The sequence below is a fragment of the Mesoplodon densirostris genome, chromosome X (assembly GCF_025265405.1).
Source record: "Mesoplodon densirostris isolate mMesDen1 chromosome X, mMesDen1 primary haplotype, whole genome shotgun sequence".
In the NCBI taxonomy this organism is placed as follows: domain Eukaryota; kingdom Metazoa; phylum Chordata; class Mammalia; order Artiodactyla; family Ziphiidae; genus Mesoplodon; species Mesoplodon densirostris.
The window spans coordinates 92,784,912-92,812,287 of NC_082681.1; positions in this window are offsets into that span (position 1 = coordinate 92,784,912).

Consider the following 27,376-nt stretch of genomic DNA (forward strand, 5'->3'; position numbering starts at 1 on the left):
CATTATGTCTGGAACATAGTTTGAGCGTGTAGAGAAGAAGAAAGGATCTCCTAGTGATGAAGTCAATGGGGTAAGAAAAAGATTATAGAGGGTCTGATGTGACTTGTTCAGGGATTTGAGGAGAGGAGACATGACATCAATTTGTCTGAAGAATGGAAAACTATTTGTAAAGGGAGAGAAGACTGTGGTAGTAGTTCAGGTGAGAAATGATGGTGACCTGAACTAGGGTAATTGAGTATATTTATAGGCGTGGACACATTTTAGAAGTTTATAGGGTTTAAAGGGGTATGAGTTGATTGATTAGATGTAGGAGATTAGAGAGAGGTAGATATAGATATATTTAAAGATACCTGGCTAGAGCAACTGAGTTGATGGTACCATTCCCTTAGGTGGAATTTAATAGAGGGAAAGCATTAGTTACGGAGGACTGAGAAGATGAGATTAGTTTTATAACTGTTAGTTTCTGGTACCCAAGGGACATTAACTTGGACATGTCCAAAAGGCCAGAGATACATAGACAAGCAGCTTAGGAAAGAAGAATGAGCTGCAAGTGTAGATTTTTGGAATCATCAGTAGATGGATAATAGGTGAAGAGGTGGGTCAAGGTCATCCAGGAGAGGGTGTACAGAGAGGACAGTGAAACTCTCCCTGAGGGATATCAACATTTAAGGGTGGGTGCAGGACTTCCAGAATAGTTGTGTGAGGATCTTGGTGGATCCACTCCCCAGTGAAACACCATTTAATTGGTGACAAATATGTATATACATACACACATACCACACACACGCGCGCGCGCGTGCGCGCACACACACGTTTAAAGTCCCTAGAAACTGTCATAAGGGCATACAGCAAATGGATAAACATTTGTTCAAAAAGATCTACTAAATCTGTAAAAATAGAATCTGGCATTTGAGCTATAATCTGTTCCATCTCCCACAGCTCTACGTGACAAGCTTTACTCCAGATATGGATGTGCCCAAGAAGACGATGGCTCCCTATCCCCTCAGTTCCTAGTCTAGGGCCATACTTTCATCCCAGGAGGTGGGCACCAGTGTCTTTTATTCCACCACAGTTGCCAAGGCACTATTCCAGGCAAGCCTGGGCTAGAGGACTAACTCCCAATTATAGGGTGAGGGCTTGACCTCAGGCATGAGAGGCCAGTAAAAGTGGGATCCCAATCTCCTCTGCCCAAGTTCATTGATAGGGTGAAGTTTCTACATGGAGACAGGCAAGCTGAAATAACCAGGTGTTACTATCTCCCCTGAATGCCCAATGGGGTGTTACGGCAGGAGAAGTGTCCTGCTATATCCACCCCCAGTTCAGGTATAGTTGTCTGAAGTTTCTGCCTGGGTGCAGAAGCAGGCCGTAAGAACTAAGCACAGCAGCTTTGCCTGAAGGGACTGAATTTATTTGGAAAAGGACCTGGAAACATTTATGCCTAAGGGCATTTTTGAAAAAAAACGATGGGGATCTTAATGGTGAGCCATTAAGAGGGGCCTGGTAGCTCCAGGACACTAGTAGCAACAGGGGAACAACACTATAAAACACTAGACTAATATACATCTAATGACTACTCCACCAAAAAACAACAAAATGAACATTCCACTCAAGTACATGGATCCTTCTCCAAAAAAGACTGTATGCTAGGCCATAAACGTGCCTCAAAAGATTTAAAAGATTGGAATCATACAAATTATGTTCTCTAACCAAAATGGAATTAAATTAGAAATCAACAAGAGAGAGATATATGGGAAACTAACAAATATGTGGATATTAAACAATACATTCCTAAATAACCAATGGGTTAAAGAAGAAATCATGATGGAAATTAGAAAATACTTTGAGGTGGATACAATTAAAACACCAAAACTTGAGATGCAGCTAAAGCAGTACTTTAAAGGATAATTCATAATTATTAATTCCTATGAAAAGAAGAGCAAAGTAAACACAAAACAAGCAAAAAGAAAGTAATACAAAAGAATAGAATGAAAATAAATTAAACAATAGAAAAACAATAGTGAAAATCAACAACACTAAAAGTTGGTTCTTTGAAATGATCAACAATCTGTATTATATCCAGAATATTAAGAATATGTATAAGTCAATGATAAAACAAATAATACAATTAAAAATGGGCAAAGGATTTGAATAGACTTCTCCAAAGAAATACACATGTGGACCATAAGTACATGAAACGTTATTAGCTATTAGGGAAATGCAAATCAAAACCACAATGAGATACTACTCACCCACTAGAATGACTATAATGAAAAAGACTAAAAGTAACAAGCGCTATTGAGGATGTGGAGAAATTGGAGACCTCACGTGTAAAATATTACTACCACTTTGGAAAATAGTTTGGCAGTTCTTTAAAATGACAAATAGAGTTACCACATAACCCAACAATTCTGCTACTAGATATATACCCAAGCGAAATAAAAACATATTCCATAAAAAAGATTTGTTCATGAATATTTATAGCAGCATTATTCATAATAGCCAAAAAAATGGAAACAACCGAAATGTCCATCAACTGATGAATATATAAACAAAATGTAGTACATACATACAACGGGATATATTATTCAGCAGTAAAAAGGAATGAAGTACTATGCTATTACATAGATGAACAAGAGGCCAGACATCATACGTCACATATTGTACAATTTCACTTAATGTCTAGTATGGGCAAGCATATAGAATCAAAAAAAATAGATTAATGGTTGCCTGTGCCTGAAGGAAAGGGGAATAGGGATTGACCTCTAATGGGTACAAGGTTTTTCTTTGAAATAATGAAGATATTTGAAAATTAGATTATGATGATGGTTGCCCAACTCTATAAATGCACTAACAACCCTTGACTTATACACTAAATGGGTGAAGATTATGAGACGTAACTTACATCTTAATAAAACCATTAACAAAATTTTCTGGGTTGGGCAGAGAGAGAAGTGCGTACAAAACGATCATCAAAAAAAAGGAGTAGTTATCAAAATAAGAGGGAAGTGGGGAGAAAGTAATGGCAGAGTTGAGGGCATACAACATTTTAAGAAGGGAGTTTAAGGCATATGGGGTGTTCCACTGACAATGACATAGTAGAAAAAATGATTAATAGGAACTGCCTCAATAAAATAGAAGGGTGGGAAGACAGATGACAGTGGGCTAAAGAATGAGTGGGAGATAAGAAATTAGATTCAGTGAGTCTAAATAATTCATTCAAGCAGTTTAATTATGAAAGAGGAGAGAAATGGAATGGTAGCTCAAAGTTAATGTCACATTGAAGGACAGCTTTAATGTTTTCAAGGTGGCAGACACTTGACCACCTTTACTTATTGATGAGGAGGAGCCAGTAGAGAGGGAAAGCCTGAAAACACAGGAAGATGTGGTAACCAATGGAACAAGAGGGTAGAACGAATTGTGTGTGAAGCACAGTGAAGGAATTTATCTTAGATGGGGGGAAGGCTACCTCTTCCACCATACCTGGAGGGAAGGAAGAAAGGCTGGATTATGTATAAGGAAGGTTGTACATTTGTGCTGTAAAACTGAGGTATGTTACATTTGAGAGATTCATTTCCCTTGGGGAGGTAAGAGTCAAATCATCTACCATGTGAGGAGAGAATGTGTAAGATTAGAGGTTAGGAGAAAGAAGAGCAGAATTGATGTATTGAATAACTCTGTGGAGAACAGAAAAGAGAACTAAGAAAATAGAGCAAGATTTCTAGGCAGCAGTGAGAGGTGAGGTCGGAAAACACCTGTGTGCTGACAAGTGGCTATAGACCCATAGAAACTATTTAATGTGACCCTGTTTCTTTACAGTTAAATGACAGACTAAATAAACTTCCACTGTTTCCACTCTAAAAACAATACTTCTGGAATCTAAAAAATAAAACAAACTAGTGAATATAATAAAAAAAACCAGACTCACAGATATAGAGAACAAACCAGTGGTTATCAGTGGGGAGAAGGAAGGGAAGAGGAGCAATATAGGAGTAGGAGAGTAAGAGGTGCAAACTATTATGTGTAAAATAAATAAGCTATAAGGATATATTGTACAACACAGGGAATATAGCCAATATTTCATAAGAACCATAAATTGAGCATAACCTTTAAAAATTGTGAATCACTATATTGTACACCTGTAACTTATACAATATTGTACATCAACTACACCTCAATAAAAAATAAATAAAATAACACAAAACCTTAAAAAATAAAAACATTTAGGTTGCTTCCATCTCCTGGCTATTGTAAATAGAGCTTCAATGAACATTTTGGTACATGACTCTTTTTGAATTATGGTTTTCTCAGGGTACATGCCCAGTAGTGGGATTGCTGGGTCATATGGTAGTTCTATTTGTAGTTTCTTAAGGAACCTCCATACTGTTCTCCATAGTGGCTGTATCAGTGTACATGCCCACCAGCAGTGCAAGAGGGTTGCCTTTTCTCCACACCCTCTCCAGCAGTGTCCATCATCGGATGAATGGATAAAGAAGATGTGGCACATATATACAATGGAATATTACTCAGCAATAAAAAGAAACGAAACTGAGTTATTTGTAGTGAGGTGGATGGACCTAGAGTCTGTCATACAGAGTGAAGTAAGTCAGAAAGAGAAAAACAAATACCGTATGCTAACACATATATATGGAATCTTGAAAAACAAAATGTCATGAAGAAACTTTGGGCAAGATGAGAATAAAGACGCAGACACACTAGAGAATGGACCTGAGGATATGGGGAGGGGGAAGGGGAAGCTGGGACAAAGTGACAGAGTGGCATAGACATATATACACTACCAAACGTAAAATAGATAGCTAGTGGGAAGCAGCCGCACAGCACAGGGAGATCAGCTCGGTGCTTTGTGACCACCTAGAGGGGTGGGATAGGAAGTGTGGGAGGGAGGGAGAGGCAAGAGGGAAGAGATATGGGGACATGTGTATATGTATAACTGATTCACTTTGTTATAAAGCAGAAACTAACACACCATGTAAAGCAATTATACTCCAATAAAGATTTTTAAAAGAAAAAGAATTAGGATGGTGGTGGAGGTCATCAAGAGGACGTGACCAACTGCTGACTCTAAAGCTGGACCTGGGCAATCAGAGGCTCCTCATCCCCTCTCCAGTCCTTGGAATGTACCTTCAGTCCACAATTCTCAAACTGGAGCCGTTTTCAAGGACACAGCCTTGAGACAGTAATGTGATGTTGAGACCATCTGGTTGGTATATGTGACCGAGCCCCATTAAGGCCTCTATGTAAACTTTCAAGATTCTGGGAAGCAGGTATGGAGATCTACTGTCTTTCAGCTGCCCAAGACAAGCCTCAAATGTCAGTCCCTTGTGGGGAATTCCCTGGCAGTCCAGTAATTAGAATTCTGTGCTTTCACTGCCAAGGGTCTGGGTTCAATCCATGGTTGGGGAACTGAGATCCCACAAGTCACATGGTGTGGCCAAATAAATAAATAAATAAAGACTTAAATGTGAAACGCCAATATTTTTTGAAAAACATGTAAGTTCTTTGTTTATTAATCTGCCACCTACCTATCTGGAGCGGTCTGCCTCTTTCTTCCGTCTCTCCTTGCCCTTCATGTACAGGGGCCAGTTTGTGAGCCAACAGAGTAACATGACAAAGTAAAAGTTTTTAAAATGTGCTCTCAAAAATAATTCCTTTAGTTCTAATGATTTTTAGTAGCATGCCCCATAGGTATTTGTTCCAATTCCTGAATTTAATTCTTTTTTTCCATTTTAGTACAGATGATGGATCCCACTGTGTTCCTTCAGAGCTACCAAAGGGTTAACCGGGTGGAACATTTTTCAAGGAGTAAGGACACTTGTTGGTAGAGATTCTGGGAAGATGGTGGCGTCAGTGGCTATATAGCTTTTGGATCTCTCCAAACACATAAAAACAGAGCAACTAGAGAGCAAAAGCAAAATGCATGAATAATATTTTCAACAAATCTAGATTATAAGATATCCCCTCAGCCTCCAAAATTGAAGTGGGTGAGGACAAACCACTAAAAGTTGCATTGCTTACATGGTACCGGTGTCTGTGCAGGAAGAAAAAGAAGTAACAGCACAGCGTTTTACTAACTTGATAATAGGTGAACCACAAACTAGCCAGCTCACTGGAAAGAGAAACTGAAACTGGCAGGGTTTCTGCCCTTTTCAATACCAGGTCAGTGCAAGGAGCCCAGCTGAAAAGGCACTAAAGGGGCTGGAAGCATCATAGCCCCTGCGAACTCTGAAAACTGACACTTCAGGGCTCCCTTCTAGGACAGGAGCCCACCATATGAGAAACCTCTGGAACTGGAATCATGATTCAGTAGGAAATGAATAAGAGAGACTAAGGAAATGAGAAGGTCTAAAACTGTGCTGTATACACACGTCCACACTTGTGGCTATTGAGTACTTGAAACGTGGCTGAGTTATGCTGCAGGTGTAAACTACACACCAGCTTTTGAAAACTTAGTAGGAAAAATTTTTAATAACTCATAAATTATTAAGTGAAGTAAGTCAGAAAGAGAAAGACAAATACCATGTGATATCACTTATACGTGGAATCTAAAATATGACATAGATGAATTTATTTATGAAACAGAAACAGACTCAGAGATAGAAAACAAACTTATGGTTGCCAAAGGGGAAAGGGGGTAGGGAAGTGATAAACTGGGAGTTTGGGATTAGCCGATACAAACTACTATGTATAAAATACATACAAAAGGCCCTACTGTACAGCACAGGGAACTATATTCAATATACTGTAATAAACCATAATGGGAAAGAATATGAAAAACAGTGTGTATATATATATGCATGGCTGAATCGCTTTGCTGTACACCAGAAGCTAGCACAGCATTGTGTATCAACTATACTTCAATAAAAATATTTTTTTATCTAAAAATAAATATCTCAATAATTTTTATATTGATTACATGTTGAAATAATATTTTGGATAGATGAAATTAAATAAAATATTAAATGTGTTTCTTTAGGCATTTTTAAATGTGACCACTAGAAAACGGTATTACATGTGTGGCTAGCATTATATTTCTACTGGACAGAATTCCATATTACTGAAGTGTGGGATGCCTTTTCGACATCTCAAGTGGAAAAGTCAATTAGGTAGCTGGATATACGTGACTGGAGTACAAGGGAATAGATGGGAGTGGATATACAATATTTTGATTCACCAGCCTAAAACAATACTCAAAGATGTGAGACTAGATGGAATCACCTAGGAAGTAAATGTGTATAGGGAAAAAAAGAGCAATAAAGGCAAAAAAACGGAGGCCTTGGGCAATCCAACACTTAGAGGTGTGGAAAATGAGAAAGGTCTAGGAGAATGTGGGGTGGACATAAAGAGAACAGTCTTCAAAGATTAAAGAAGAACACATATAAAGGAAAAGGGAATGATTAACTGTGTCAAATGCTGCCAAAAGGTGAAATGCTGCCAAAAGGTGAATTAAGATGAAATCTAGGGCTTCCCTGGTGGCGCAGTGGTTGGGAGTCCGCCTGCCGATGCAGGGGACGTGGGTGCGTGCCCCGGTCCGGGAGGATCCCGCATGCCGCAGAGCGGCTGCGCCCATAGGCCGTGGCCGCTGGGCCTGCGCGTCCGGAGCCTGTGCTCCGCGACGGGAGAGGCCGTGGCAGTGAGAGGCCCGCATACCACCAAAAAAAAAAAAAAAAAAAAAAACAAGAAGAAGAAGAACATATATAAAGGAAAAGGGAATGATTAACTGTGTCAAATGCTGCCAAAAGGTGAATTAAGATGAAATCTAGCGCTTCCCTGGTGGCACAGTGGTTAAGAATCCACCTGCCAATGCAGGGGACACAGTTTCGAGCCCTGATCCGGGAAGATCCAACATGCCGAGGAGCAACAAAGCCCGTGCGCCACAACTACTGAGCCTGCACTCTAGAGCCAGCGAGCCACAACTACTGAAGTCCCACGTGCCTAGAGCCCGTGCTCCGCAACAAGAGAGGCCACTGCAATGAGAAGCCCGCGCACTGCAATGAAGAGTAGCCCCCGCTCGCCGCAACTGGAGTGAGCCCGTGTGCAGGAATGAAGACCCAACGCAGCCAAAGATAAATAAACAAATAAAATAAATAAAATTTTTAAAAAAGCTTCATGATGTTGGGTTTGGCAATGATTTTTAGGTTTTGACGCTAAAAACACAAGCAACAAAAACACAAGCAACAAAAGTGAAAATAGATAAATTGGATTACATCAAAATGAAAACTTTCTGCATCAAAGGACACACTTTAAATAGAGTGAAAAGGCAGCCTATGGGAGAAAATATTTGCCAATCATACATCTGAAAAGAGGCTAACTTCCAGAACATATAAAGAACCCCTACAACTCAATAACAACAAGAAAACTGATTTTAAAAATGGGCAAAGGGCTTGAATAGACATTTCTCCAAAGAAGATACACAAATGGCCAACAAGCATACGAAAAGATGCTCAACACCACTAATCATTAAGGAAATGCAAATCAAAACCACAGTGAGATATCACCCCACATTTATTAGGATGGCTGCTATCAAAAAACAAAACTGGGACTTCCTTGGTGGTCCAGTGGTTAAGAATCTGCCTCCCAATGCAGGGGAAGTGGGTTCGATGCCTGGTCGGGGAACTACGATCCCCCAGGCCACAGGGCAACTAAGCCCGAGCGCCACAACTGGAGAGCCCATGCGCCACAACTAGAGAGAAGCCTGTGTGCCGCACCTAAGACCCGACAAAGCCAAATAAATAAATATTTTTAAAAAGGGGTAGTCAAACCCATAGAAAGTGGAATGTTGATTGCCAGGGACTTCAGAAAGAGAGGAATGGGGAGTTATGGTTTCATGGGACAGAGTTTTAGTTGGAGATGAAAAAATTCTGGAGATGGAATGTGGTGATGGTTGCATAACAGTAAATGCCATAGAACCGTACACTTACAAATGGTAAATTTTGTTATACGTATCTTATCACAATTAACGAAAAAAATTTAAAGTGCACAGGGAATTCCGTTGTGGGCCAGTGGTTAGGACTGCCAAGGGCCCAGGTGCGATCCCTGGTCAGGGAACTGCGATCCCACATGTTGCACAGCCAAAAAAAAAAAATAACAAGATGAAATCTAGGAATTGTCCACTGGATTTTGCACAATGAAGGTCTGCTATGTGATGACAATTGATACTTTCATAGGGAGGGTCCAGAGAAGGAAGAAATGCTTATGGCCAATAGCAGCTATGTAAATTTTAGTATGGTGGGCTTGAGTTAAGGACATTGGATTGAGGTCCACTCCCAAACAGATCAAATGCCAGGAGACACACTAAAACATTAACATGCAGTAGAGTGGTGGCATCTCTGATTCAGCCCACTGAATGCTAGCTCACTGCGGGAAGGACCAAACCTAGGACCTGAACTATTGCTTCCCTCAACATCTTGAGATATTGATGTTGTTGTATGGTCAGAGCCACTTCCAGGGCAAGATGTGGCTTCCTAAATATATTGATATATCCCTTAGTGTCTCTAACTCTCTGAGGCTGGACTACAGAGCTAACTATACATCCAGGGCAGTCGCTAACATTTGCAGTATGTCTGGCACAAAAGTACAAATGTAGGCCCTTGGTCCACGTCCTTGATCTCTTCCCATTGCCAGCTATGTCCTACACCAAGAGATCGCTCACACCTAACCCAGAGAACACTTCAGCCTACATCTCCAAGCTCCGTCTACACTTTGCTTCTACAGTGGCCACTTGGCCACCTTTTGGGCCTGAGTTTGCATACCATAGGCCCAGACCTCCCTTCCTTAGGAAGGACCCTGAAAGTAAGGCCTCACAGGACCTGGAAGCACCCTTGGGGAATAAGGAAACCTAAACATTTTACACAAATGTTGCAGGGTGTTGGGACCTGGTGAGAACATCCCATTGTCCTTGTGGTCAATGTCCCTAGCTTTTTGGTCTGAATACAGCACGAAGAGGGCCTGAGTGGGAACCTTTATAATGTGGGGCCCAGGAAGAGGGTTCTTCTTGGCCAGTACTATGCCAGTACTGGCCACATACCAGAAAAGCAAGGAGAAAAAAATATGGGAAAGTAGGGAGGAGTTTCCTTTTACTGGTTTGGCTTAAATTTTTTTCACTCTATTGTTTTAATGTGGTCTCCTACCATGTTTCTACAACAAAACTTCTTAAAAAAACAGCTGAGTTGAGTTTCATCATAGAACCAGCAATATGGTCATGGTGGAAAATGTAGAACATAGAAGACCATACCACCAGTTATCCCAAAGATGAGATATATGCCCTGATCACAGCATGCTGTATGTCCATCCAGTTGTCTCCAAATATGTCTATATGTGCACACACAAACACACACATACACACTCATCCTCGCATATCTGCTCACACTTAGGCACAATAATTTTTTCAATGGGATTATCCATTAACACAGTTTTCACTAAATATACGACCATTTTTACATACTCATTAACCTTGAATCACTCTCCTATACCTTCCCCTCCCCTCTCCCCACAGACCTCAAGAGCTCCTGTTCCCAACACATAAATTTTTTTCTCCCCTAGAAACTGAGACCTTCCCCCTTCTGCTCCTGACTCCTGCTGTTCTCCCCCTTCCTGATCCTGAGTCTTCCTTCTAGCACCCCCTACTCTCATCTGAGGAGGAAGTATTCTCCCTATCCATACAGGGTCATGCCCTGCCTCTTTCTTCAACCTGGATATCTCCATCACCCCTCCTTTTCTCTAGCCACCTTGAGTTAAACCCTGCCCCCTTTTCTTGTCCATAGTTGCAAATCACCTATGCAAAGAGCATATATAATATATAAATGGAATTTTCCTGGACAGAACTCCATGTTAGACAGTGGAAATAAATGATTGCTAGGATAATAGTGTATTCCCCCTCCCTACCAATGAGTAAGCTAGTATGCCAACAACTTTCTTAAGTCCTCTAAATAAGACACAGGATTAACCGTTTTTTGGACAATAAAAAAGCTACAATTTTTAAATGCAACCAACATTTTAATTTGTTCACTCAAAACTTTCATTATGGAATGGCAACTTGGAAAAGGGAAATCTCAGAGGCCAAGGCAGGCCCTCTTGGGGGATAAGGGGGTGCTGGAATCAAGTGCCAACAGCAGGTAAGTGCTAGGTACTGCCATTATGGGGAGGGGAGGCTTCAAAACTGCCTCTTCAAACAACAACTTCAAAACTGCTCATGATGTTGCTTAATAGCTAGAGCATTTGGAAACCTCTCAGTTAACCGGCAGAGCAGGCAGCCCATTCAGGACAGTGGGTGGATGTTGATTTCTTTTGCAGGCCTTATGAGTCTGCTCATGGAGGATCACAACATAGGAAATGTAGGAGAGGGAGGCATGCTCCCTATTTCAGCCAGCTCTTCTGAAGAGAGAGGGTTCAGGGCATCAAACTCAAGCAGCCAGATGCGCCTAAGGCTAGCGGGGCTAGGAGTAGAGGTGGAGCTCAGGCCAGGAAAATTAGTGGGGGAGGAGGAGGGGCTCTGGCCCAGAGACTAAGGAGCAGAGGAAGAGGAGGAGGAGGAGGAGGAGGAGGAGAAACTGTCAGCATATGACTCAGGAGGTGATGGTGAGGAGGCACGCATACGAACTGCATGCCAAACCTGCTGGGTAGGAAAGTTTGGGACCTCAGAATCAGAAGAGCTTGAGCTGCTCTGGAAGACTACCCTTCTTGAGGCGAACCCAGGCGATGAAGGAGGACTCTGGCTATTAAGCCCAGGCAGGAAGGGGCGGATGCTACGGCCTGATCTTCTCTGGGTGGCATGGCTTCCGGAGCACAAAGCCCGGAGTCGTGCTGCTGCTTCGAAGGCAGAGCCTGGCCTGGGTGCGCGGCTGCGGAGAACAGGGCCTGTTGGGCTGGAGTGGTTGTCGACGGCAGGGCCAGGCCCAGATGCACAGCGGCGGGAAACAGGGCCTTGCGCAGAAGCACGGCGGCGGCGATGAGCAGGGCCCGGTGGGCTGGACTGGTTGCCAATGGCAGCGCCTGGCCCAGATGCACGGCGGCGGGAAGCAGGGCCTGGCACGGAAGCACGGCGGCGGCGATGAGCAGGCCCTGGCAGGTTGGAGTGGTTGTCGATGGCAGGGCCAGGCCCAGATGCACGGCGGCGGGAAGCAGGGACTTGCGCGGAAGCACGGCAGTGGCGATGAGCAGGGCCTGGCGGGCTGGAGTGGTTGTTGACTGCAGCGCCTGGCCCAGATGCACGGCGGCGGGAAGCAGGGCCTGGCGCAGAAGAACGGCGGCGGCGATGAGCAGGGCCTGGCGGGCTGGAGTGGTTGTTGATGGCAGCGCCTGGCCCAGATGCACGGCGGCGGGAAGCAGGGCCTGGCGCAGATGCATTGCGGCGGGAAGCAGGGCCTGACCCACATGCACGGCGGCGGGAAGCAGGGCGTGGCCCAGATGCACGGCGGCGGGAAGCAGGGCCTGGCCCAGATGCACGGCGGCGGGAAGCAGGGCCTGGCCCAGATGCACGGCGGCGGGAAGCAGGGCCTGGCGTGGAAGAACGGCGGCGGCGATGAGAAGGGCCTGGAGGACTGGAGTGGCTGTCGATGTCAGCGCCTGGCCCAGATGCACGGCGGCGGGAAGCAGGGCCTGGCGTGGAAGCACGGCGGCGGCGATGAGCAGGGCCTGGCGGGCTGGAGTGGTTGTCGATGGCAGCGCCTGGCCCAGATGCACGGCGGCGGGAAGCAGGGCCTGGCGCAGAAGAACGGCGGCGGCGAAGAGCAGGGCCTGGCGGGCTAGAGTGGTTGTCGATGGCAGCGCCTGGCCCAGATGCACGGCGGTGGGAAGCAGGGCCTGGCGCGGAAGCACGGCGGCAGCGATGAGCAAGGCCTGGCTTGGGTGTACAGCAGCGGCGTTGAGCAGGGCCTGGCACTGATGCCGGGCGCCGGAGACCAGCGCCCGGCACGTATGGACGGCAACGAGCTGCGCCTTGTTTGGGTGAACGGTGGTGGCGGCGAGCAGGTCTCTGCTCAGCTGCACGGCTACCAAGAGCAGCGCTGGACCTGGATGCGTGGCTACGGAGAGCAGGGCCTACCCTGGCTGCCTGACTGCGGAGAACGGGACCCGACGGGGAGGTGCGGCCGCGGCGAGCAGGGCGTTGCACCGAAGCCCGACTGTGGACAGCAGGGCCAGACTGGGTGGCGCGGCGGGAGAGGGCTGGGCCTGGTCTGACTGCTTGACTGCAGACACCAGGGCCTGGTGCTTTAGCCTGGCTTTCAAGGACAGGACCCGGCTGTGATGCGTGGTTCCCCAGAGAAACCTGAAAATGGCCGCTGCTGCTGGGCTCAGACCTTGGAGAAGATGGCTTCGCCGACCCGGAAGCCTCCTCGCGCCTGGGCCTCTTCCTCCCACGCCCATCCCCCGGGCTCGTGGTCTGGGTTGGACGCTGGCCAGCGCCCCCAGCGGCTTGCCAGATGGCGGCCCCACTGAGCACAGGCACTGTCTGGACGCCTTGGCCCGTCCTGGGCACCACGCAGCTCAGCTCTGCGTAGGGACTCCCGCCGCCATGGAGGTCGGGGCGCCCCCCTTCCTGCACACCGTCCACGGAGGGGGGCCCCGGGTCCTCCCCGGTGAGCAAAATGGCGCCGGCGGCAGCCACCTTGCAGGATGAAGAACCTGCTGTGCCACCGCCACCTGACGGAGATGGGTTGCTCGAGACTGTGGGGACCAAGGCACCGGGATTGGGGTTTTCAGTCTCACGGGTGTCGCCAGGGGCAGAGGCGACCTTGTTCTTCCGCCCTGCCGGCATCTTACCCTGCTGAGGCTTCTGCTCCCTCTCACAGGACGACTGGCTGGCCGCAAGGCCAGGTTCTCACTCAAGAGACACGAGAGCGTGGCGGCCGACCCTTACCTCAGAGAAGCCCTGGGCGCCAAGAGGGAGGAGGATGGGCGGGCCCCGTGGGGTCTTCGGTTCTGATTGGTGGGCTGGATGTCACGTGACCTTCGTCTTCCGGGGAGGGGGCCAACTTGGCTCCACCTAGCGCCAAACAGGAGGGTGTGCTCCACACGTCAGGAGTTTGGTCCACCCCGCCCCGCTCAGCATGCTGGGTCAATGCTGGGAATTCCCCATCCTCACCCTAGCCTAGGAGTGTGTGCGTCTCGAAAGAGGGGTTGAGGGCCACAAGGCTGTCCATATAAATGACTCGGGTCACACCGAATCAGCTTAGCTTATAGCACCACTCTGGTGGCTCAACCCTTAGCCAGGTGTCCCTCCTGGAAAATAGTCAGGACACTGGACCCGTAACTGTGACCCTGGAGGGGATGGTCCCGGAACTGCTCTGGGCATCTGGATGACCCCACAGGAAGGTTTGCTTGGAGAGTGGCCTGAAAGCGAGCAAACGGATGGGTCCTACACGGGGGTCTTGGCTCAGGATGTTCAGTATGCTGCCACATATGCGGGACGGGGGAGAAGTTAATTCTTCAGCAAGATGCTTCCCCCTGCCCTGCTCCTGGAACACAGACAGGTTGCCTGGGATTAAGGGCGATGCTGTCCTTAGAGATGGGCTGCATAGTAATCCACTGATGAACGTACATAAATTTATTTGACCTACTCTCTAGCTTCTGCTCATATAAATATGGTGTGGTGCACAGGCTTGAAGTGCAATATTTGGACACATTTTTAGTCATTATTATAAAAGTCATTATTACTGCATGTTCAGTACCCAAAACAAAAGTAAATGTAGGAAAACTAGAACCTAGATTCCCACAGACCAGCAGGCAAGTACTGGGAATGTTTCATTATTTTTTGGTAGAATGGCCATTCATAAATAATTCATAGTCCTTTTGTTTTATAAAAATGGAATTATTCATGCATACATATTGTTTTGTAACCTGCTTATTGTGTCCAGAAAACACACTTTCCATGTCAATAAATACATTTCCACAAGGCCACTGTGTAACTACAAAATATTCCTTTTATGGAGGAAGCTTACATTTCCTTTTTTTTAAAAAAAATAAATTTATTTATTTATTTTTGGCTGAGTTGGGTCTTCGTGCTGCTGTGTGCAGGCTTTCGCTTCATTGTGGAGCACAGGCTCTAGGCATGCAGGCTTCAGTAGTTGTGGCACGTGGGCTCAGTAGTTGTGGCTCACAGGCTCTAGAGTGCAGGCTCAGTAGTTCTGGCGCATGGGCTTAGTTGCTCCGTGGCATGTGGGATCTTCCTGGAGCAGGGCTCGAACCTGTGTCCCCTGCATTGGCAGGTGGATTCTTAACCACTGCGCCACCAGGGAAGTCCAGGAAGCTTACCTTTTCAAACTGCTATATTGATCAACATTTATGTTGTTTCCAACTTTTCACTCTCTATAACACGTCAATGTAAGACCTTTCCTTTTTACTAAAAATTGTTCATATCCTCGAATGTGAACTTGATGTGGATAAATTCCCAGAGAAGTATATTCTGAATACAGGCCATACACATTTGTAATTCTTTGATAAGAATTTAGGAAAGTGGTTCTCCTGAAAGTTGCTGTTACAGCGATTTTGGTGGAATGGAATGGGATATTTAGTGGAATGGATGAACAAATGGACCGAAACAACACAGGAATAGAATGGAATGGTGTTTGGAGTGTTAAATAATAGAGAGTAGAAAATGGATTTGAAATGGAATGCAGAATGTCATGAAATTGACACTGACTGTAGTGGAAATTAGAATAAAATGGAAAAGGAATATGGACTTGAACAGCATATCGAATGGAAAATTGAATGGAATATAATGGGAAAATGGAATGGAATGCAAAATGGCAATATCTAATGGCCTACGGAATAAAAGAAAAATGTTATATGAGAAAAGGAATGAAATGGAGTATGGTGTGATATAAAATATTAAAGAAAATAGAAGGAAATCAAAATAGGAACGACCATAGTATGGAGTACAATATGCAACGGCCTGAAATAAATGGACCATGAAATATGCACTATAGATTTAAAAGTACCATAAAAGAATGGAATGAAATTTGGAATGAAAAACAGAATCCAAGATTATGAAGGATGGAATAGGAATTGAATGCTAATGGAATATGTAAAATCAAATACTGACGAAATGCAGGATGGACTTAAATGAAGAATAAATGAATAGAATGTGTTCTGGTCATCCACCATTCCATAATATAGTGTTGTGGAGTAATGTCCGTTTCAGGATGCTCATGGATTTTGTAGAGCTAGAATTCAGATAGGTTAGAGCAGGAATGGCTTATCTCTGCTCCACAATGTCTGGAGCCTCAGGTGTGAAAACTTGAATGGCTGTGAGGTCATAAGGGAAGGACAACAATCATTTGGCCAGAGTATCTGGGTAGATGGTGTCACTTCCTGGAATAGGGAGGGCTTGAATATTGGGGTCACAGTGGGAATCAGTGATCTGTTCTGACCATATTAGCCACTATGTGCTCTGTAGTTGTCCTAGTGATTTAGGGTTATGAACCCCAACTTACCTCATGGCCATTCTCTTAATTCTATAGGTCAACTTTCACCAGTTTCATAGATGCAGTTTTCCTCTTAAGAGTCATTTCAGTTTACTCTCTGAGATCTTTCCTTTCCTCCTCCTCCTTTCTAGAATCTCTGGGTCTTAGTCATGATCCGTGACTTAGTAATAACTAAAATGCCCCCATCCCTGCTTTCTTTAAAGGAGCTATCTATATAGATACAGAGATGTATATAGTTTTTCCCCACTTATTGATTTGCTCTTCTCTAAGATCTCAAACTTTATGCTAAGGAAGTCCCTCTGTTTAACTCTATTGGTGTGTCTTCAGTGATATATATTGGTGATATATCATGTTCATTGATTAGAAGACAACATTATGAAAATTAAATCAAAGAGAGATTTCTCATCAAAATGATTTATGGATTCAATCTAACTTCAGTTGAAATCCCAGCTGATATTTTGTAAATGGAAATTACCAACTGATTCTAAAATATATGTGAATATCAAAGATCCAAGAACAGCCAAAGCCATCCAGAAGAAGAAATTTGAAGGACTTTCAAAGCTACATTGCAAGGGCAACTATAAAGCCATAATCATTAAGATAGTGTGATTATAAAAAAATGGTCATGAAGAACCTAGGGGTAAGATGTGAATAGAGATGCAAACCTACTAGAGAATGGACTTGAGGACATGGGGAGGGGGAAGGGTAAGCTGGGACAAAGTAAGAGAGTGGCATGGACATATAAACACTACCAAATGTAAAATAGATAGCTAGTGGGAAGCAGTGCATAGCACCGGGAGATCAGCTCTGTGCTTTGTGACCACCTAGAGGGGTGGGATAGGAAGTGTGGGAGGGAGGGAGATGCAAGATTGAAGAGATATGGGGATATATGTATATGTATAACTGATTCACTTTGTTACAAAGCAGTAACTAACACACCATTGTAAAGCAATTATACTCCAATAAAGATGTTTAACAAAACAAAACAAAACAGAAGATAGTGTGATTTGTGTAAAAGAATAGACGAATAGACCAATGGAACAAAGAAAAGAATCCACAAACAGACGCACACACATATAGCTATACATACACACACACACACACACACACACACACACACATTTTCACCTGATTTACAACAAAGGTACCAATGCAGTGCTTGGGAGGAAGGACAGTCCTTTAAATAAGTGGAACTAGACAAATTGTATATCCATCCTTATGGAAAAAATAAGTTTGGCTCCTAACTTACATCATACACAAAAAGAAAATAAGGCTGGAAAATAATGTATAAGCATATTATCAACTGTACTTCAATAAAAGAAAGAAAGAAATGTATACATGTATAATGTATAAACATAACTTCATGACCTTGGAGTAGATGATGATATCTGAAACAGGACAGAAAAAGCACTGACAATAAAGGAAAACATTGAAAAATATATATCCACACACATCCAAAAAATATCTTACATACAGAATGAAATCAAGAAGAAAAAAAGTCAATGCAATTGAACATTGGCGCAATATTTCAACAGGCACGTCACGATATGGGACATCCAACTGACCAATAAACAAAAGATTGCCCAAACTCAGTCATGAGGGATATGCAAATTTAAATTACAGTGAGATATCAGTAAACATCTACCAGAATAGCCAAAATGACAACCAGTATCAAGAGGTGGAGAAAATAAAGAAGTGGAACTCTAACTGCTGGTGGGAGTATACATTGGTACTACTACTTGGAAAAGTGTTTGGCAGTATCAAAGCTGAATTTATGACTTTTCTATAACCCAGCAACTCCATCTGTATTAGCTTTCTCTTCCTGCATAACAAATTACCACAAACTTAGTGGCTTAAAACAATGTCCATTTATTAGCTCCCAGTTTTGTAGGTTCAGAAGTCCATGCATGGCATGGCTGGGTTCTCTGCTCAGTTGTCACACAGGGTGAAGTCAGCCTGAGAAATCAGTCGGCCAGTGCTATGGACTGAATGTTTGTGTCTCTCCTAAAATCCACATGTTAAAACCCTAATCCCCAATGTGGTAGAATTTGGAGGTGGAGTATTTGGAAGGTAATTAGGTTGGATGGGTCATGGCAGTGGAGTCCCATGATGGGACTGGTGCTCTTATACAGGGATGAAAAGAACAGAGCTCTCTCTGTGTGTGAAGATACAGTAAGGTGGCCATCTGCAAACCAGGAAGCAGGCCTTCACCAGACACCAAACCTTTGGCTCCTTGATATGGGACTTCCCAGCCTCTAGAACTGTGAGAAATACATTTTTGTTGTTTAAGCTACTCAGTCTATAGTAATTTGTTACAGCCGCCCAAACTAATTAAGACAGCCAGGCTGTGTTTCTTTCTGGGTGCTCTTCAGAAGAATCCACTTCCGAGCTCATTCAAGTTATTGGCAGAATTTAGTCCCACTTTTAGCTCCTAGAGATTTCTAACAGTTTCTTGTAACATCAATCTCTCCATATAATTCTCTCACACTTGAATCTCTTAGAAAGTGCACAGGCCAGTTTAAAGTCTCACCTGGTTGGGTCTGACTCACTCAGGGTACCTCCTTATTTGAAAGTCCTGATTTGGGACCTCAATATATCTGCAAAATCTTTTCCCATATAATGTAACATAATCACAGAAGCAATATGGCATCATAATACCAGGCTCTTCTCACACTTAACGAGAGGAGTTTATACTAGGTCAAGGGTCATTAGGAGTCATCTTAGAATTCTTTCCTCTGGCGCCAGGCAATCCAGTCCGTCCCACATAGAATAGTCAATCACCTCATCTCACAGTTTCCAAATTTCTCATGGTATTATAGCATCAGCTCAGTTCCAAAAGCTCAGCTAAATCTCATCAGCTCAAAGTCCAAAATCTTATCATCTCAATCATTTAAATCAAGCATGCATGAGGTTCCTTGGTATATAATCCATGCAGTACAACTCCTGGGGCACAATCCCTCTGCAACTGCGTACTGGTGATACTAAAGTGACAAACTATCTTCCCCTACACACAGTAGTGGGACTGGCATTGGATAACAGCTATAAACATTATGGTTTAATATGGGGGGACATAGAAGGCAGAAAGGAGTCAGAATTCCAAAGCAGTCTGGAAATTCAGCTGATTTCTACTAACAGTCTGTCCAAGGCAATTAAGGAAGACAACTTAGTCTTTCTCTAGTATTTTGACATCAAAATTCTTCCAGTCTTCAGCCAATACTCAGTTCCAAAGCCACACCCACATTTTTAGGGGTTTGCAATGGCGGCACCCCACATCCAGGTGTCAAAACCTGTATTAGTTTTCTATTGATATGGAACAAATGACCACACTCAGCAACTTAAAACAGCCCTCATTTATTAGCTCACAGTTGTGCAGGTCAGAAGTCTGTGCCCAGTGTGACCAGATTCCCTGCTAGGGTCTAACAGGATGAGATGATAGTGGACTTGCTGTGTTCCTTTCTGGATGCTCTGGGGAAGAGTCCCTTCCAAACTCTCCCATCTTGTTAGTTGAATTCAGTTCCCAGCTGCTGGAGGAATGAGGCCCCCATTTCATTGCTGGCTTTCAGCCTGGAGCAGCACTCATCTCCTAGAGGCTGCCTGCACTTCCTCACCCTGTGGCCCCCTCCAAATACTCTCTCATGCTTCAGATCTTTCAGCAAGGGCCAAGGCCCTTGTAAGTGCTCACTCAATTAGGTCTGGCCCACCCCAAAACATCTCCCTGTCCTAAGATCAACTATCTTTGACCTGAATTACACCTGCAAAATCCTCCCCCCGCCATACAATTTAACACAATCAACGGAGTGATACCTTATTGATTATTATTATATCCACAGGTTCCATCCACATTCAATGGGAGGAGATTATACAAAGTTAAGCATCATTGGGTATCATCATAGAATTCTGCCTACTGCACAAAGTATATATCAAACAGAAATGCATAAATATGTTCTCCAAAAGGCATGAACAAGATGTTCTTAGTAGCATTATTAGAAATAGTCACAAACTGGAAACAGTGTGAATGTTTATCAACAGTTGAGTGAATAAATACAAGTGTGGTATCCATATAATGGAATACTACAGAGCCATGAAATAATCAAATATCCCTACCTGCAACAAATATGGACAGATCCAAAAATCAGTGTATTGAACAAAGGAAGCCAGCATAAAAATGTACATGATTGATAATTCTGTTTGTATAAAGTTTAAAAAACAAGCAAAATGAATATATAGTGACATAGGTCAGAAGAGTGGTTAACTTTCAGGTGTAATGACTACATAAGGTCATAGTATAGGTTTCTGGGCACCAGTAATGTTCTATATCTTAGTCTTGGTGGTTTTACATGCATGTGTTCGCTTTGTAAAATGTCATCAAGTTGTTGCCCCTTATGATTTATGAACTGTTCTCTTTGTATGTTCTACTTCAATGAAAACAAAAAAGCTAACATAAAAGACAAAACCTTATAAAAGGCAAGAAGAGTTGACAGAAATATACTTCAGAATCACACCCCTTATAGGCAATTTTAAAATGGAAAAATGGAAATGCTTTTAACCCTTCCAGACTTCACACTATATTATAACGTTATAGTAATCAAAATAGCGTGGTATTGGCACAAAAACAGACATATAGATCAATGTAACAGAATAGAGAACCCAGAAATAAACCCACACACCGTACAGTAAATTAATCTATGACAAAGGAGACAAGAATATACAATGGAGAAAAGACAGTCTCTTCAACAAGTGGTGATGGAAAAGCTGGACAGCTACATATAAATCAATGAAATTAAAATACTCATACCATATACAAAATGGTTTAAAAGCCTAAATATAAGACATGACACCATAAAACTCCTAGAACAGAGCATAGGCCAAACATTCTCAGCCATAAATCATAGCAATATTTTCTTAGGTCAGTCTCCCAAGGCAAAAGAAATAAGAGCAGAAAATAAACAAATGAGACCTAATCAAGCTTAAAAGCTTTTGCACAGCAATGGAAACCATCAACAAAACAAAATAATAACCTATGGAATGGGAGAAAATATTTGCAAGTGGTGTGACCAACAAGAGGTTAATATCCAAAATATACGAACAGCTCATACAACTCAATATTGAAAAAACAAGCAACCCAGTCAATCAAAAAATGAGCAGAAGACCTAAACAGACATTTCTCCAAAGACATATGGATGGCTAACAAGTACATGAAAAGATGCTCAACATAACTAATTATTAGAGAAATGCAAATCAAAACCACAATGAGGTATCACCTCACACCATTCAGAATGGCTATCATCAAAAAGTCTACAAATAATAAATGCTGGAGAGGGTGTGGAGAAAAGGAAACCCTTATACTTTGTCGGTGGGAATGTAAATTATTGCAGTCACTATGGAAAATAGTATGGAGGTTCCTTGAAAAACTAAAAATAGAGCTACCAGATGATCCAGCAATCCTATTCCTGAGTAAATATCTGGGAAAAAAAACCCCAGAAAACTCTAATTGAAAAGATACATGCACCTCAATGTTCACAGCAGCACTATTTACAACAGCCAAGACAGAGAAACAACCCAAGTATCCATCAACAGACTACTGGCTTAGGAAGGTGTGATATATATATATATATATATATATATACAATGGACTATTACTCCAGCCATAAAAAATGAAATGTTGCCATTTGCAGCAACACAGATAGACCTAGAGAATATTATACTTAGTGGAGTAAGCCAAACAGAGAACAACAAGTAATATATGATATGACTCATATGTGGAATCTAAAAAAATAATACAGATGAATCTATATACAAAACAGAAGCAGACTCACAGACATAGAAAATTATGTTTACCAAAGGAGAAAAGGAGGGGGGAAGGGATAAATTAGGAGTATGGGATTAACAGATACAAACTATTGGGACTTCCCTGGTGGCACAGTGGATAATACTCCACGCTCTGAATACAGGGGGCCCGGGTTCAATCCCTGGTCAGGGAACTAGATCCCACATGCATGCCACTACTAAGAGTTTGCATGCCATAACTAAGGAGCCCGCCTGCCTCAACTAAGGAGCCTGACAGCCACAACTAAGGAGCCCTGGTCCCAAGAGTTTAGGATTTTTTTTTTTTTTTTTTTTTTTTTTTGCGGTATGCGGGCCTCTCACTGTTGTGGCCTCTCCCATTGTGGAGCACAGGCTCCGGACGCGCAGGCTCAGCGGCCATGGCTCACAGGCCCAGCCGCTCCGCGGCATGTGGGATCTTCCCGGAGAGGGGCATGAACCAGTGTCCCCCGCATCGGCAGGCGGACTCTCAACCACTGCGCCACCAGGGAAGCCCCCTTTTTTACTTTTTTTTTAAGAGTTTAGGATTTTAACATAATTCTGTCAGCAGAGTAAACAAGAACTAAGAAAAACTGCAAAATTTATCATTTGATTGAATTTATTGAGTTCTTTGTTCAGTGCTTCAGATGAACCTATGATCTTTCTCCTTTGACTTACTGATATAGTAGATTATTAAAATTTTCAAATATTTCCTAATACTACACCATGCTTTTATGACTAGGAAACTACCAGATTGTGGTAGATTTTTATAAACTGTTGAATTTTATTCACTCAAGCTTTATTGTTAAAAAAAATGTATGTTCGTAAGTGAGATAGAGCCATATTTTTATCTGTGTGGGTGGTATACCATCTCTTCCAGTTTTTAGAATCAGGGTTTAGACTCCCTTCATAATTTTGGAAGATTTCTATCTTTTCTTCTAGCTTCTAGATCACTTTTTAAAGTTGTTTTAGGAATTTGTGATTCATTAAAAGAATGGGATGATCGTATTCAATTTTCCTTGTGCGTTCAACAGTAATTTTGGTTCCCAAACCTAGTGGAAGAATAACAGCATTTTCTGATAAAGGTGTGGCTATTCAAAAGTGCATTCTAGGAAAGGGAGAGAGATACACTGTAAATAACATAGATGCTGATTACAGAGGGACTTGGGTGACTGTCCTAGTTCCACCACTTAGTGTATGACTTTCCCCAAATTAATCTTAATCTTTCAACCCTGAGTTTCTTCATCTGGGAAATGGGAATATAGTCCCCTCTCTTGCATTGTTCACCCCAAATTTAGCAAAGGGCAATTTTCACGTTATTACTCAAGTCAATGTGCAAGCCTGCTGGGATCAAGAGTAAAACATGTGGTAATTTACTAAGTAACCATTAACATCAACAAGTAGGAGGTAATAACTATTTTAGGAAATTGTATGTATTTCTGAGATTTTATTAATCTTCTTGAAGTTATGCTTATTATTTCTATGTATATTCCACATACATATTATTTCTACATAAAATGCATCACCTATTCTTTAATTTTCTGAAAATAGCACACATGCATGCTCTTAAAAGTTAAATAGTAACACTAGCCTTTAATGAAATCAGAGATCATTTGATTCTAAGTTCTGTTACACACACATAACCTACCCACTCCTGCTGCTCCGGCCCCCTGAGACAACTTTCATCTTTTCTGTTTCTCTGAAATTTACCATGATATTTCTAAATTATAGCCTTATAATGATTGTAGCATATTGAAAAAATGACCACAGGTGAGGACTTCTGGTTCTAGCTCCCTCGTGTAAAGAGGCTGGAAATCCTCACCCCCTTTCTTATAAGAAGAAGCTGGAAAAACTGAATCAACGTTAAAAAATATCATTGGCGAGCCGAGGTTGCAGAGCAAACCACCACCGCGAAAGACAGATTCAGAGTCACGATGGAGATCTGCTTACCTGGAGATGTCTCTAGAGCCATAAACATACAACACTTAAATGGTAAATTTGCTGAATTGCTTAAAGCTGAGCATGGAATAGTACGAGAGTAAGGGGGCCTTCACGTGTCTGTGAACTTTACCTTCAGGAAAATTTCCCCTCGTCCAGGCAGTGTGAGGCGACGCTGTAAATCCCCGGGTCAGAGATGGACGTGTGGAAACTCTGCACCCTGCACCTGCTGCAGAAGCTGTGCAGTGCCGGGTGGGTGTGGGATAGGTAAATAATGATGTTCTCAGCGCCCAGGAGGCGCATGAAGCGTGAGACTGGGAGGAGGGAGTATCTGTGCTGATTCTTCCTGCACAGCCTGCAGCTGCAAACCAGAACTCACAGGTTTGCAGGGGCGAGGCTCAAATTTAACCGTGAAGCAGTGGCAGCCCCCCGTGTAGTTCACCAGGCCTGGGTACTCGAAGTGTGGAGCAAACTTGGTCGTATGCATGCAGCCGAGATCTCACAGCTTCCCCAAGGTCTCCCAGCGCTCTGGCTGCGCGCTCAGTTTATCTCCTTTGAGGACACGGCGAGTGCCAGGGCGGCGCATGTGGCTATGGATCTTTTGGAGTCCGCTTCACTAGCCTGCCGACATTTTTCAGTAGTGTTCTTTGCCGCCGCTGGGCTCCTGACCTTAGACAAGCCAGTGGCTGCACGCGCCCGGCACCAAGACCAAAGTGGCTGCGCTGGTGGGGGCACTGAGGGTGAGGGTGGGGTTGGGGGGCGGGGAGCAAGGGGATCAGGGATCCCTGGCTGCTCTTGGCTGTGCGATTGAGCCGCAGTTCTCTTCCTTACCTTGCCTAGGGCATCCTCAGCCATAAAAGCAAATCTGGCCAGGGCGTCACCCTGCAGTACAGGGTGGGGGGTGTGCTCAGGTTCTAAGAACTTACCAGGTCGCCCCTTTGTCTGCACTACCAAGATTGACCACTTATTGGAAATGAGGCCAAGAGGCTCATCACCCTGAACCTAAAACAACTTTACTGCTGTAACATTTTGGCTAACTGTATATTGTAGCCCTTTCTCCAAAGAGATTTTTTAGATCATCCATACACACCTGGAGATTGCCTGTATCCATGCTCATCCTGTTACATATCTGCCCTGCGACCATGGAAATGGTCCTGAAATTCTTGGCTCCCAGTTATCTCATATGAGAAAAGGGGAATAATATGCTATATTCTGAAGTGGTGGGTAGTAAAGTCAAAAATGTATTTGAAGTACTATTTAATACAGCAGAAGGGAATTGAATTTATTATGACTATATTATTTCTAAATTCATTTTCCAATAATTTCCTAAGTTTTAAAACTTTTGTTGGATTTATTTTAGTTTCCTGCAGTGCCAAGATTCAGGAAGTGTTCTGGATGCTGGATGCATAAAAGCCAACATAACTTGATCCTTTTTCTCCAGTCTAGTGTGGTAGGCAGACACACAGACAAATTACAAGAAAAGGCTTTACATGAGAATTATCAGTCTTTTAGGGGTATTGTGAGACTGCACAAGAGAGACACAAAGAAAAAGGTTGAAGACTGGGATGGACTGGAGATGGGTCGCCAAAAAGGAAACAGGATTCCCAAGAGGAGCCGTGAACTTGGGAGCAAAACAGAAGCAACTGTTGCTCCAACACCCACTACTATCACTGAGGTCAGTAGCCATCAGGTGTCCTCCAGACAGGTGGGGCAGGAAAAACTGCTATACTACTTTCAAGGGCTTTACAGGAGTAGCACCTGAATTCTACTCACTTTTATCAGACTAATTTCTCTCCAGATGAGTGTCTTAGTTATCATGTCCTTGATAACTTCATAACATTCACTGAGGACTGAGTTGGGCCTGATGGTCAAGAAAGGCTGTGGGATTCTAGCATAGTTTCCTATTGCTGTTGTAACAAATTGCCACAATCTTCGTGTCTTAAAATAACCCAAATTTATTATTTCACCCTTATGGATCCACAGGGCTAAGTTCCTTTTGATGCTCTAGGGGACAATCTGTTTCTTTCCTTTTGCAGCTTCTAAAGACTGCCTACCTCTTGCTACATCTTCAAAGCCAATAGCATAGTCTCTCTCTCTGTCTCTGTCTCTGTCTCTGTCTCTCTCTCTCCCCCTCTCGCTCTCCCTCTCCCTCCCCTGCCTCCTTCCATTGTCACATCTTCTCTTCACTGACCCTTCTTTCTCCTTCTTATAAGGACCCTTGTGATTATACTGTGCCCACCTGGCTAATCCAGTAAACTCTTCTCATGTCAAGATCATTAACTTAATCACATCTGCAAAGTCCCTTTTGCCATATAAGGTAACATCCACAGGTCTGGAATTAGGATGTGGATACTCGGGGGAGGGGTATTTTTCAGTTTACCAGAATTTCCTTTCCCAGAGGCTAGGGAACCCCAGGCATTTTCACTCTCGTATTTGCAAAAGGTACTCCAATTGTTTCAGTCAGACTGAGATCCGACTTCTGCCTGCCAAGCCTTCCCACAACCAAACACTGGCCCATGGGGACAGATGTGGCTTATGGGAATAGGAGAGGTTTACCCTGGAGTGACAAATAAGCTGGACAGTCTAGGTTGTACCTGAAAGTGGTGGGCTAATCTCATCCAGATATTTACAAATCCTGCCCCACCAAGAGGCAGAGTACAAAGGAGAAATATCCCAGGAAGACTGTCCCTCATGTGTGCGGAGTCCTGCTAACTCCGTTTTAGGGTGCCCCCTTCACTTTATACCTCTTATTCATTTCAAGTCTAAGCTTAGACCTCATTTTCTCTAGGAAAACCTCTATGGTTCCTCAGCTGAATCTTGGATTGGTGCCCCACCTACTGTTTTCACAGCACCCTCTATGGTACACCTAATAGCTATTACTGACGATTAGCGATGTTAAGGATCTTTTCATGTGCCTGTTTGCTATCTGTATGTCTTCTTTGGAAGAATGTCTATTCAGGTCTTCTGTTCATTTTTAAGTCAAATTGTTTGTTTTTTGATATAAAGTTGTATGAGCTGTTTATATATTTTGGACATTAACCCCTTATCAATCATACCATTTGAAAATATTTTCTCCCATTCATTAGGTTGTCTTTCCTTTTGTTGATGATTTCCTTTGCTGTGCAAAAGCTTTTAAGTTTAATTAGGTTCTATTTGTTTATTTTTGCTTTTGTTTCCTTTGCCTTAGGATACAATCC